The sequence below is a fragment of the Diachasma alloeum genome, unplaced genomic scaffold (assembly GCF_001412515.2).
Source record: "Diachasma alloeum isolate Michigan unplaced genomic scaffold, Dall2.0 Dall_scaffold_00179, whole genome shotgun sequence".
Lineage (NCBI taxonomy): Eukaryota > Metazoa > Arthropoda > Insecta > Hymenoptera > Braconidae > Diachasma > Diachasma alloeum.
This window is the reverse complement of record NW_021680345.1, coordinates 3,629,677-3,642,872: the sequence shown is the minus strand read 5'-3', so window position 1 is coordinate 3,642,872 and position 13,196 is coordinate 3,629,677. Positions and strand designations below refer to the sequence as shown.

The 13,196-nt window shown below is 35.8% G+C and overlaps 2 long non-coding RNA genes across 2 annotated transcripts; both read right to left on the bottom strand.

The window, feature by feature from the left end:
• Window positions 1–8,847: 8,847 nt before the first annotated feature.
• On the bottom strand, window positions 8,848–10,899 carry LOC107041347. Its single transcript, XR_001461048.2, has 3 exons — window positions 10,425–10,899; window positions 10,240–10,297; window positions 8,848–9,110 (listed from the first exon to the last, which is right to left on the bottom strand). It is a non-coding gene; the product is annotated as an uncharacterized LOC107041347 (long non-coding RNA).
• Window positions 10,900–11,062: 163 nt separating this feature from the next.
• Window positions 11,063–12,938, bottom strand: LOC107041344. Its single transcript, XR_001461047.1, has 3 exons — window positions 12,787–12,938; window positions 12,599–12,659; window positions 11,063–11,454 (listed from the first exon to the last, which is right to left on the bottom strand). It is a non-coding gene; the product is annotated as an uncharacterized LOC107041344 (long non-coding RNA).
• Window positions 12,939–13,196: the final 258 nt, after the last annotated feature.

Sequence of the window (13,196 nt, the reverse complement as noted above, 5' to 3'; positions counted from 1 at the left end):
AGAATAGGTTTCCGAGATATAGTTGATAATCTTTAAAAAAATGACCCTCCCTCATTGTTTACCATCAATTCCTGTCAAATTTCCTGATAAAAAAGTGAGACATTCCCCCAATAAATTCCGCCCGTCTAGATTCCCTAGAGCTCTTCTGTCCTCACTGCACTTCATCCCCACAGATTCCAAAAAAATTCTCTCCGAATTCCCCAAGGACCAGAGGCCATTGCTCTCTATAATGTAAATTTCATTTGGCACAAGTGCATCCATTGAGTCACATGTGTAAGAAGGGACAAAGGGCAGCTCCCCCGGTCTTGCCAGAATGTTCCTTTTCCACTTGGAAATCTCCTTTTTATTTCCTCGTCCAATACGAACTTCCACCGCACTCAATCCGACATACGTGCCACGAATGCGTGTTTTAATTTTTCAAGAGTTGTTCAACGCCACTCGGATGGACTGATGCCTTTAGGTAATGCTGATGAACGAACTCAATTCTCTGGGGAGAGGACCCCGAGTATCCGCATTCGCTGTTGAGTTTATCAAGACACGATATTCGGTATGAGAGGGGAAAATGGAGGAGAAGTGTGTGGATAGCAGGAAAGGGAATAATCCTTACACTGTTAAGAGGTTTCCACTGAAATTTCCGGAAAGAGTCTTGGAAATTTCTACCAAGTACAAGTATACGCGGTTTATCGGGCCTAATGACATAAATATAAATAATGTATTCCCCAAAGAAAGATCCAACTCCAGTAGAAACAATCTCCACGAGCTAATCGAAGTTCCCCAGCGCATTCCTTTGTCAACGAATCGGACGCCTCACTTTCTGATCTCGCGATCGCATTATGCTCCTCTGTCCCGTTTCCTCCTACACCTCAGGCGCAGATTGTCGAGAGTCTAGACTTTTGTACTTACATATTGCACTTCCACAGTCGGGGAGAAGGAAAATCACTCGGGTTGGTTCTCAAAAGGGCTTTTTTCGCTTCCTGCGTTGGATAGGTGACGCGAGGAAGAGGACGCGAAGCCAGGGGGCTGGTGGATGGGTGTGAAATCAGGAGTGTTTTGACGTCGAGCACTTCAGACAGCTGTTGAGAGTTTTCTTGCGATACTCACCAGCGCTGCTTTGACGGCTGTTTGTATCATGCCTCTCAGGTGGAAATGCTCCAGTGTATTTCGCACTGTGACTCATGACTTATCGTGGATTTCTCAAGTGCACGGGAGAAGACAGAAATCCGATAGAGTAATTGATTCGATTCATTCGGGAGTGGGTAATACCCTTGGGCTCTTTTCCAATGAATGTATCAGGCGCTGGTACTCACGAGTCAGTGTTCTTGGGAAGCAGTGGAGAGATTTGTATGGAATGAACTGTTGAGTCTACTTTAAATTGTCGAATACTTTGGATATTGATAAACTTCGAAACTGGTGAGATGATGCATCAACAAATGAATCGTCTGCGAGCAGAAGAGTCGATCGAATGGATTTTCCGGAATTTTCCGTGATTTATTTCAGCATCGCATTTCCAATTATTCAATCGCGCTAAAACTGTACTTCATTAATTCACGAAGGAGGCACTTGGAAAATAACTGTTCAATTAAACGCCCTCGAGGTACAATGAATTCCAGTTGAACCCGATTTTTTTGTAACAATTGAGTTGACTCCCCATAATTCACTGTGATCTCCCCCCAAGGGTGATATAATACCAATTAGTAAAATTAACCAGAATCAAATATCGTACTATCAATTCATTTGATGAGTTGATGAATCTGGTCTACAGAATAGAATACAGAGCTATCTGCTGCATGGATGATAATTTTCGAATCATTTTCCATTGAGGGGAATTCAATGGTCTTCTCTAATATACGGTTATAAAATTACTCTTGAAATTTCAAGAGAAAAAGCTTGATATTTTTAACAACGACAGTGACATGAAATTTCTGTATATTTCTCCATTGACGAATCAATTGATTTCTTGATTATTCAAGTAATTATCGATTTTCAGGACCACACGGCACTGAAAACATTGAAAATTTTGAAAATTCAGGCAAAAAATATTCTGAATTCTTAATCTATTGAAAATTGAATTGTATGTGATGTTCAATTTTCCGGTTATTCATATTGAGAATAATCTCGGTTCCCCTCCTCATCAAAATCCCATCCAATCGTTTCCTATGACGTCACAAAGATGTGGAACGCTATATAAATTCCCTTTAATGTAAAATTGAATTATATGTGATGTTCAATTTTTACGATAAGTTTGAAAATTCAACCTTCAAAAACCGATTGTTCTTGAATTTTCAAAATGACTGAGAAATTTTGTGAACACTTTCATTTGAAATTGAATTCAAACTCACAAGATCGAAAATGAACATGCCTTCGTAAAATGTAGTCATGAAGAACTAGATACATTTGTATAAAATAAATTGTTGAGTCTATCTCGAATCACGTAAAATCTTTACGTTTCAATGAACTCGGAAATTAATGAGTTGATGCATTAATAAATACATCGAAGAGATTATTGAATGGGAGCAGAAGAGTGAAACTTTCCCATGCAGATTTCCAATTATTTAATCTCCTTAAAATTATGTTACATAAATCATTAAATCACGAGGGAGATATTTCGAAAATGACAGTTCAATTAAACTCCCTCGCGTAACAATGAATTCCATTTGAACCTCATTTTTTTCAGCAGCAGACTGTTAAAATTGTTTCTGAAATTTCCGGTACATTCGCTGGAAATTTTTATTGAATTTAATTACCACTGAAATTTCAAGGAATTTCGTCATTGGAAATTCAAAATTTCGTGGAAAAATCAAAGAGAACTGTAAATTTCAATTCCATTTTTCCCTGAAAATAAATAGACAATCAGAAAATTCCAGTAAATATATTCTGCTCAAAACTCATAAAATTTCAGATTTCACTGAGAATTCTATATAATTTGGTACTGAATATTCATATTAGACTGAAAATTCAAATAAATTAAGGAATTCCCATCTCTATGCTGCTGAAAATCCTGGAAATTTACTGAATTTTCAGTGAAACCTTAAATTTCATAATTTTCTTTCCCCCAAATCGCAGTTAGTGTCACTGTCCTGAAAATTAAATGGTCAACTGTCCACGAAATTTCATTTTTTTCTAACAGTGTAATTGGTAACATACTTTCTCCCTCTAATTCACTATGATCCCCCCAAAGGTGATACAATACCAGCAATTAGTAGAATTAACCGGAATCAAACATCGTATTATGAATTAATTTGGTTAATTGATGAATGACTGTGGTCCACATAATACAATACAGAGATATGCACTGCGTCTGCAATAATTTCCCGATTTAATGACCATCGTTGGGGTATTCCGCGGTTTTCTGTGCCCCCATTTGGCATTTGGATGTACTCAGGATTCCAAACGGGTTATTCCCCGGTATTATTGCAGGGAAAACCAAACCAAAGGATTGGCGGAGTATAATATTCGGAATTATAATACTTGGCATACAATGCGGTTCCACTACTCTCTGCATAACCCCTTTTCCCCCAGAAGGGATTAACAAACTCCTGTCCAATTCTCGAGGAAATAACGCGGTACTTGATTCAATACTTGCATTCTTGTGAGGACTGAATATTCGTCAGTCCTTTCTCTTTGATGACTCAATCTTCTCGGATAATTACGGGCGGGGAGTCGCGTGAGATCCCTTGGAATTCAATTCTGGTAATATTGTACTTGAACAATTGTCCTCACAGGGAGGATTAAATGTCTTGTTGAGAGAGATTTGCTCGAATGAAATCGTAATGGTTCGGGGTTTTTAAGGCGAAATATTCCTTGAAATTCTGTGAAATTAACACTTTTGTTGCCTGTTATACGACGCTTATGTACCCAGATCCAAGGGATTTTTGGAGTCTCGAATGAAGACGTTAAGACATGCATTCTTGATATTCTAGGTGCTTCACTCGAGGATCTTTTGTTTCAAAATTATGATGTCTTATTTGTTGTTCTAAACACTTCACTTATTTTTTCTCAATAATTTTTTCCTTGATCATTTTGATTCCGTTGAAAACAGCGAACATGTAGCAGAATTTTAAGGGAGGGAAATGGGGGTAAAAGAAATCTTGAGAAAAACCGCCATAACATGTCGGCCAAAGATAAAAACCCCCATATTTCATGATGAGAGCTGTGCACATTATTTTCAAATAAACATAAATAACGGAGAATCCATCGGAAATTACGGGTCCAACCCTAAGAACGACACTCCGTCTGCCCCACCCCACATACCACGACTATCACAGCAGCGCGACCAATTTTTTCTCCCATTTTCCACGAAGCTCATTATGATATCTCGGTTACGTCTGTGATCTCTCGAGTTTGAGCAGTAAATCGGCTCATCGGCTTACCAACCCCTGTAGCAGTAGGGAAATCCAGCTGGATTTAGCAGCATCCGAAAATTCAGCGGAAAGTTTTTCTGGTTAATTATGCTAATGAGCGGTAGTCTCTGTATTCAATTAAATTCGTTGAAAACTGAGGAACAAAACCAGGCTTCTATCTACAATTTATCGAGTGAAATTACCTATGTAATTATTGTAATAATCCCCTTCCCCCTCTCCTGTTTGTGAGCAGCCCCTGAAGGCGCAATCCTGTAGAATGTTATAAATGATGTTATGTATGTAGTTATGTATGTAGTTCATTAATTCACGATAGAGATATTTCGAAAATAAGCTTTCGATTAAACTCCCTCAGGGTATAATGAATGCCAGCTGAACCCGATTGTTTTCGACAGCAGTTGGTAACAATTGAATACTTTTTTTCCCACAACCCACTGTGATCTCTCAAATATTATACAGCATCAACAATGAGTAGAATTAACCAGAATTAAATATCGTATTATCAATTCATATGATAAATTGGGAAGTAACTGTGGTATAAAACGTTAAACAGCTATTCTTCATCGATTGCCGATTAATGTAAATGGTGATTCCAACTATTTAAGCGACGGGTTATTCAGAACTCTCAAAAGTATGTGGAAAAAGTAAAAACTGAAAATAGTATATTTCCCACCAAGGGGCACCTTACCCACGTGCTTACCGGTGGCAAAAGTGAGACTTGATTGAGAACTTTGTCGTTTTTCTCTCAGTGTGGAATGAAAATGTGCGGCGTTGGTCATAATCCTCAAATCATATTGAAATAACCAAAATACTGAACAGCTTTACTCCATCGATCGCCTAATTAAGTACTCCATTATTTACAAATTGGCGAAGCATTATTTCGTCGACAACAAGAAGGGCGCGAACAAGACGATAGACGCCTTCCCTTTATGACTGTAGAATCTGCACAAGCGCTGTACCTGTCATGTAAACGTACTACAAACTCCCCGAGATACTGGAACTTCGCGTCGCCCCGCATCTCCTTTCGTTGTGAAGGATACAACGTCTGAAGTCTTGAGTACGTGCTGTGTGCAGTTACACGTAGTGTAGCACATCCCAAGCCCTTCCCCCCATTGCCTTACATTTACAGCCTGCACGTGGAATACCCATCGGCATCGAGAGGGTGGAGATGGTATAGCTTCACTCGTAATTTGCAAAACGGTCGTCTTGACTGTTCCAACGGAGCCCTTTACCTCACCACCGCTCGAAGCTGAAAGGGAGACGAGGGATTTCATACATATCTTGAACCACCCGGAAATTTCCTGTGCGGTGAGTTGATCATTTCATCGACCAAAGGATCTCGTAAAACTTTGCGAGGATGAACCCTATGCCACTTTCTCCCTTCCGGAAGGCTTTGCAGTCAGCTCCTTCTTCATCCACTTGTGAGAAACGGTGTAAAACTGGTATATTATGATTACGTGCAACGTCTAACATGTGACGGTGGAAAAGTTGGGAAGGGATGGATGAGTGAAAGGAAGATGGAATATTGTTGGTGGGGAAGTAGCGCTGCTTGCTGGCGAATCGCTGAAAGTTACAGGGGTGGAGAGAACAAGGTTTGACTGAGAAAAAAAAATATTTTCGCCAAATATCCATTTACTTGAAAGAAGTATTCATTTTTTCAATGCCGTATTTCTCCAGTCGAGTCATTCCCAGGCAATCCTTATTCGGTGCCAATTATGACAATTCAGTGGCGAAGTGGTAAAAGGAGATACGTCAATTTTGACTATTGACCAGTTTTCAATCAATATCTCAGAATCTACGGAAGATAGCAACATTTTTGTTATAACCTTTTTTGTGGAGCCGATTGAGTGCTACAACAAATGTAATTATGAAAATTTCGCTATCTCCCTTAGTTTCGGAAATATTCCTGAAAAACTCAACTGGGAGATAAGGTGACTTATCTCCGTTTACCACTTCACTACTGAGTTATATTGATCCAGAAGATGATGTTAGTTATCACCTTCAGTGCACTCCGTCAATAATTACCAACGTTAAAAAATTAATCAAACTCTTCCCTCTAGAAAATAAGAAATTGAGGAAAAGTGAATAATCATTGGAGGAGTTCATCCAAGGTCAAATCCAACATAGTCATCCTGTAGAGCAACATGATGGTCACAATTGAAACCTATTCAGGATCGCCTGAGCATGACTCAATAGGAACAATATGATTTTGAAAAAATAAATGCTTCTCTCAAGTAAATGAATATTTGGTAAAAATAATTTTTTTCCTCGGTGTGAGAGAAGAGGATTTTTCCGATTTTATACGGTGGCATTGACGATCTTATGATCTCACATGCTCAAGGTCTCGGGTACACAACTCGGGCGGAAAGAATGGTGCGGTCTAACCATTCAAAGTCTTGATCAAAATTCGATATGATGAATCCACGTTCAATCCGAAGGATAAATTTGGAAAATTGACCTTTTGTTCGCTCCAGACTATATACTAACAAGTCTGCAAAGACCGTTGATCATAAAAACATTGAAGAAAATTGGAAATAACTAGCAGAGTATCAATCGCAAATGTGTCTTCATTGATGTGAAAAGAAATATCTGACGCAAGTGGATTGTTCATTCTAAGTCAGACGAAATCGTGAATGAACATCAGTTTTGGTGAATGACTGAAAGGATTAACAATGAATTTTCTTGAAAGTGTTACGTGATAACAAATACTTTCATTTAATTACAAATGGACGGAAATCATAATTTAAACGATGAATAATCACTCGAAGTGAAAAGATTTGCAATCTTCCTTCACAAGTAATTCTATTGAGATTTTGTTTCCCAGAACTTCTTTGCATAAATGATCAGATTTTTTAGAAATCATAATACAGAAGTCGTTGATATGTCTTAATGTATATTATCATTGTATCCAACCATTAAAAAATGATACCAAACAATTCTATATTTTAGAAATGAAGTTTACACTTGAAAAATTCTAGACAAATTTCATTTTTTGGTGATTCAACGTATTGGACTTACTGCACGACACAACTTCCTGCTCATCATCTTATTCTACAGAAAGGGTTCGTGTTTCTTCCGCTTGAATGTGTCTCTATCTCTGAAAAAAAATGTTTTCGATTTTTGAAGATTAATTGATTTGCAGATGAAATCGATTTTTTACGTAAATGAAAAAAATTTTTACGTACACCAACAATTTCCTCCAAAGCAGCGCCTGTTGTCGCAGCATTGCCAATGGAATACACACTGAAATCGAACGAATATTATCGATAAATCGTGATTTCACTAGGATAGAATATTGATAGAATTCAAACAGAATTACAATAGGAAGCGTAATACGTATGCGTTAGATTTTCTATTGATTTTTCTACACATCTAATAACATAATTAACTACCCGAGCACTGCGTCCTAGGCAACGTTGTCCACTAACAGCTGTCATCAGCATAGCAACGAACATAAAAATAGAAAGATACTTCATGATGCACAGATGAATCGCCCCGACTTTCTTCTTAATAATCACAGTTGATGAATTTCAGCACAAGTATTGCGCGGTAAAAGAGATGATCGTCTTTATATGAGAGCAGAGACTCCAGCGTTTTCGCAGATTTTTCTTTATCACAATTTATTTTTCCTTGTGCAAATGTTTGGTCATAATGTGTTGAGCAGATAAGAGTATTCGGCATTAGCCTCATGGTTGGCTGTGGATCGAGAGAGAATATCTTGTCAAAGTTTATTCTGTATTTTTTATGCATTGGGATAAGGGAGAATAACAATAGGCTTCATTATGACGTGTCGTTTGGACAGCTTCGCAGGAAAGGTCTATTCCAGCGTGATCTCTTCAGTTCATCGAGAGAAGACTGGCGAATGCAATAAATAATCAATATCATGCATTCAATAAGAATTTAATTGAGAATTCTGATTCAAAATCAATCCAATAGATTTTTCATCACTGTTAAAAATTTTCGGCTGAAATTTCCGGTACACTTGGTGAGAATTTTCATTAAGTGACTATTCCAATGAAACTTTTAAAAACTTTGCCATTGAAAATTCAAAATCTGATTAAAAAATCAATGAAAACTGTAAATTTGAGTTCAACTAGTCAATGAAAATGAATGAAAATTAAGGAAATTTAATTAAGTCGGGGAATTATCGTCTTCCTGGTGCTTAAGAATTTTAAATTTCATTGAGTTGTCAGTGAAGTCCGAAATTTCGTGACTCTTTCCCCCTTGAATCGAATTTAATATTGTTTCTTTAACAATTAATTACTCAACTGTTCATGAACATTCAGTTTTTCTAACAGTACCGTTCTTTCTATTAGCATTATGTTTTCTACAATTTTTTCTCAATGAATTTTCTAATTTTGGTGTTAAGACAATAATACACAAGTCAATAATATGCTTGAATATATATTTTCCAAATTGTATAACTTTGTATTTTATATCAGGGGAAACAGGGAGGGGTACAAAATGTAAAAGCCCGAAAGGGTATACATGCTGAATAAAATTATTATATTATATTTTCCAAATTTAATATTCATTAAAAATGGGTACAGAACAATTATAGATTATAATAACGTTTTAAAAGATTTCTCATGAAAAATGCTTGAGGCATGCTATTTTTGGGCCGTTAACAAAACAGAAGGTGCCCAGAACATGGTCTTCTAATATGTTGAACTCGCTACATACAAAATTCATATTCGTCGTCTTATTCTGGAGCAAAGACTCGTGCCTCTTCCGTTTGAATGCGCCTTTACACTGTGAAAAAAAATCACGATTATGTAATAAAGAAATTTAGGGAAATGAGCTAAATATGAAGAACAAAACTAGAGAACAAGCTACAGAGAATAAAACTATCTTCACATCTGCTCAGCTGAACAAAGAAATGGAACACATTTGTTATTTATCTTTAAATAAATAACTTGAGGAAGAACATTTATAAAATTTATAGAAAACTGGACAATATTCATTTTTATGAAATATTCCATAAGAGTTATTGATGAATAATACTTCTAAATGAAAACATCCATTATTACGAAAAAATAATATTTGAGGGTTAGGCCCGGTTGCACCAGCTCCGGGTAACGAAAAAGTCAGATAAGAAAAAAAGTAAATTTGGATGTTCGATGGATTATTTTACCCGGGAGAGTATCTCAAATTTATCCCAGGACCAAAAAATAAAATTTAATCCCAAGGTTAAATCAGTGTTAATTCAAATAGGGCTGCAGGATAAATAAAGAATTATTCTTCGGGTCAAATATTGAAAAATTATGACCCCTACGATATAATTGGCCCCGAGGATAAATTTTACCCTGGGGTTATTTGGATAATAGGTCTTCGGGCAACTGGGCCTTATTATTACGTCTTAAATTCGTAATGAATCTTCATATTTTTCCGGACATCACTCATACTGGCCACATTTAATTTATCATGTAATTTTCTAATCAGTGATAGGCATATCAATCATAATTATCATAATTACCGTTAAATTGTGAAGTTATCAATTTTTAACATAAATCTTAGAATTTTACATATTCAATTAACCATTAATTTGCACATTTAAGTTTCGAAATATTCTATCAACCAATAATTTAGGTAGAAAGATCGACGATTATTTGGATAATCGAAAATCAAGTGTCTAAATTTAGAATTAGCTTGTTAACGAAAAAATTATATTTCAACATTATCAAATATTTTATTCACCATCAATCGGAAAATTTAGTTAATAAATTTTATAATAATTTAAATTTGTGAAATACAGTCAAACGTTGAACTATATAGGGAGATAATCCCTTTATAATATTGTAAAAATCTAATATTATTGCCCATTCCTGTTTCTAATCCGTTTGTGACGAATAATGGCTACATTACAAGAGTTTCTACATACCAGCACATCGCCCTGCACGACACTGTAGGATCCCACAACAATCAGGTTTACTTACGCACTGAAATCGAAAGAATGACATCAAAAATACATAATTCATCATTGCATGTTCGAATATCGGCAGCAATAATTTTCAGTTCTCGATAAGCACACTAAATGATGAATTCTCCATCGAATAATCAACTAACCGGGCGCCCAGTGGCTGCGCAGCCTTGTCCAGCAACAGCAGCAATCAGCATCGCAAGGAGCATCAAAACTGCGAGGTACTTCATGATGCACAGATGAATGCTTCCAACTTTCTTCTCGATAGACACAGTCGAATTATCAATACGCGTGATGAGAGATGAAGACGATCGTCTTTATATGAGAAAAGTTTCCACGAGTTTTCATCAAAATTTATACCCCTATGCAAATGTTTGCACGCAATGGATTGAGATAAGAGTTTTCTCCATTCACCTTATCGTGGTTGCTCAGCAGATGATTAATGTCGTATCAAAGTTCATTCTGCATTTTTAATATATTGGATTGAAGAAGATTAATGTACTTCTCATATAATGTAATCACTCAATTGGGTAACTTGAACGCGATTCGCATACATCATTCGGAGAAAATAGATTTGTGATCTTCCTGTACAATTAATTCTGTTTGGTTTTATTTGATCTTGCTTTATTAATTTTTCATTTTGCATGAATTTTCACATTTTGGTAAAAAAAATAACCCGGATTCCTTCATTAAAGAAGGGAATTTATATAGCATTCCACATCCTTGTGACGTCATAGGAAATTAGTTGGTTAGGATTTGGATGAGGTAGGAGGGGATCCGGGATTATTCTCAATATGAATTAACAATAAAAAAAAATAAAATAATATCCCGGTCCCGGGACTGAAATATTTTTTGGAGCCGAAATCAGCATCACAAGGAACATCAAAATAAGAAGATACTTCATAATGCGCAGATGAATTGTCGGACTGTCTTTTCGATAATCACAGTCAATGAATTTCACCACGAGTGTTGAGCGCCAAAAGGGATCGTCTTTATATGAGAGCAGAGTCCCCAGCGTTTTCGCAGAAGGCATGCTATTTTTGGGTCGTTAACAAGACACAAGGTGCCCAGAACATGGTCTTCTAATATGTTGAACTTGCTACATACAAAATTCATATTCGTCGTCTTATTCTGGAGCAAAGACTCGTGGCTCTTCCGTTTGAATGCGCCTTTACTCTGTGAGAAAAAAATCACAATTATGTAATAAAGGAATTTAGGGAAATGAGCTAAATATGAAGAACAAAACTAGAGAACAAGCTACAAAAAATAAAACTATCTGCACATCTACTCAGTTAAACATAAAGAAATGGAATACATTTGTTATTTATCTTTAAATAAATAACTTGAAGAAGTACATTTATAAAATTTATAGAAAACTGAGCAATGTTCATTTTTATAAAATATTTTATCAGAGTCATTGATAGATAATATTTCTAAATGAAATATTATTACAAAAAAGTAATATTTGAGGGTTAGGCCCGGTTCCACCAGCTCCGGGTAACGAAAACGTCAAATAAGAAAAAAAGTGAATTTGGATGTTTGATGGATTATTTTATCCGGGAGAGTATCTCAAATTTATCCCAGGAACAAAAAATAAAATTTAATTCTGGCTGAAGGCCCTCGGGCGATAGCTAGTTGCAAGTTCTCGAACTTGCAATGGGGCTGCAGGATAAATAAAAAATTATTCTTCGGGTCAAATATTGAAAAAGTATGACCCCTACGATATAATTGACCCCGAGGATAAATTTTACCCTGGGGTTTATATAGATAATAGGGCTTGGTGCAACCGGGCCTTATTATTACGTCTTAAATGCGTAACGAATCTTCATATTTTCCGGACATCATGTGTACTGACCAAATTCAATTTATCATGTAATTTTATAATTTGATAGGCATATCAATCAATCATAATTACGGTTAAATTGTGAAGTTATCAATTTTTAACATAAATCTTAGAATTTTAAATATTAAATTAATCATTAATTTGTACATTTAAATTTTGAAATATTCTATCAACCAATAATTTAGGTAGAAAGATCAACGATTATTTGGATAATCGAAAATCAAGTACCTAAATTTAGAATTAGTTTGTTAACTAAAAAATGACATTTCAATATTATCAAATATTTTATTTACCATCAATCGGAAAATTTAGTTAATAACTTTTATAATATTTTTAATTTGTGAAATATAGTTAAACTTTGACCAATATAAGGAGATAATCCCTTTTTAATATTGTAAAAATCTAATATTATTGACCATTGTTGTTTCTAACCCGTTTGTAACGAATAATGGTTACATTACAAGAGCTACTACATACCAGCACATCGCCCTGCACGACACTGTAGGACTCCACAACAATCAGGTTTATGTGTGATGCACTGGAATCAAAAGAATGTCATCAAAAATACATAATTCATTATTGTACGTTGGAGTATCAGCAGCAATAATTTTCAGTTCTAGATAAGCGCACTAAATGATAAATTCCCCATAGAATATTCAACTAACCGGATATCCAGATTGTATGCAGCCTTGTACAGCGACAGCAGCAATCAGCATCGCAAGAAGCACCAAAACTGCGAGGTACTTCATGATGCACAGATGAATGCTTCCAACTTTCTTCTCGATAGACACAGTCGAATTATCAATACGATTGACGAGAAATGAAGACGATCGTTTTTATATGAGGAATGTTTTCCCGAGTTTTTATCAAAATTTATACTCTCCTATGTAAATGTTTGCACGCAATACATTGAGATATGAGTTTTGTCCATTCACCTTATCGTGGTTGCTCAACAGATGATTAATGTCGTATCAAAGTTTATTATGTATTTTTAATATATTGGAGTGAAGAAGATTAATATACTTCTCATATAATCACTCAATTGGGTAACTTGAACGCAATTCGCATACATCAT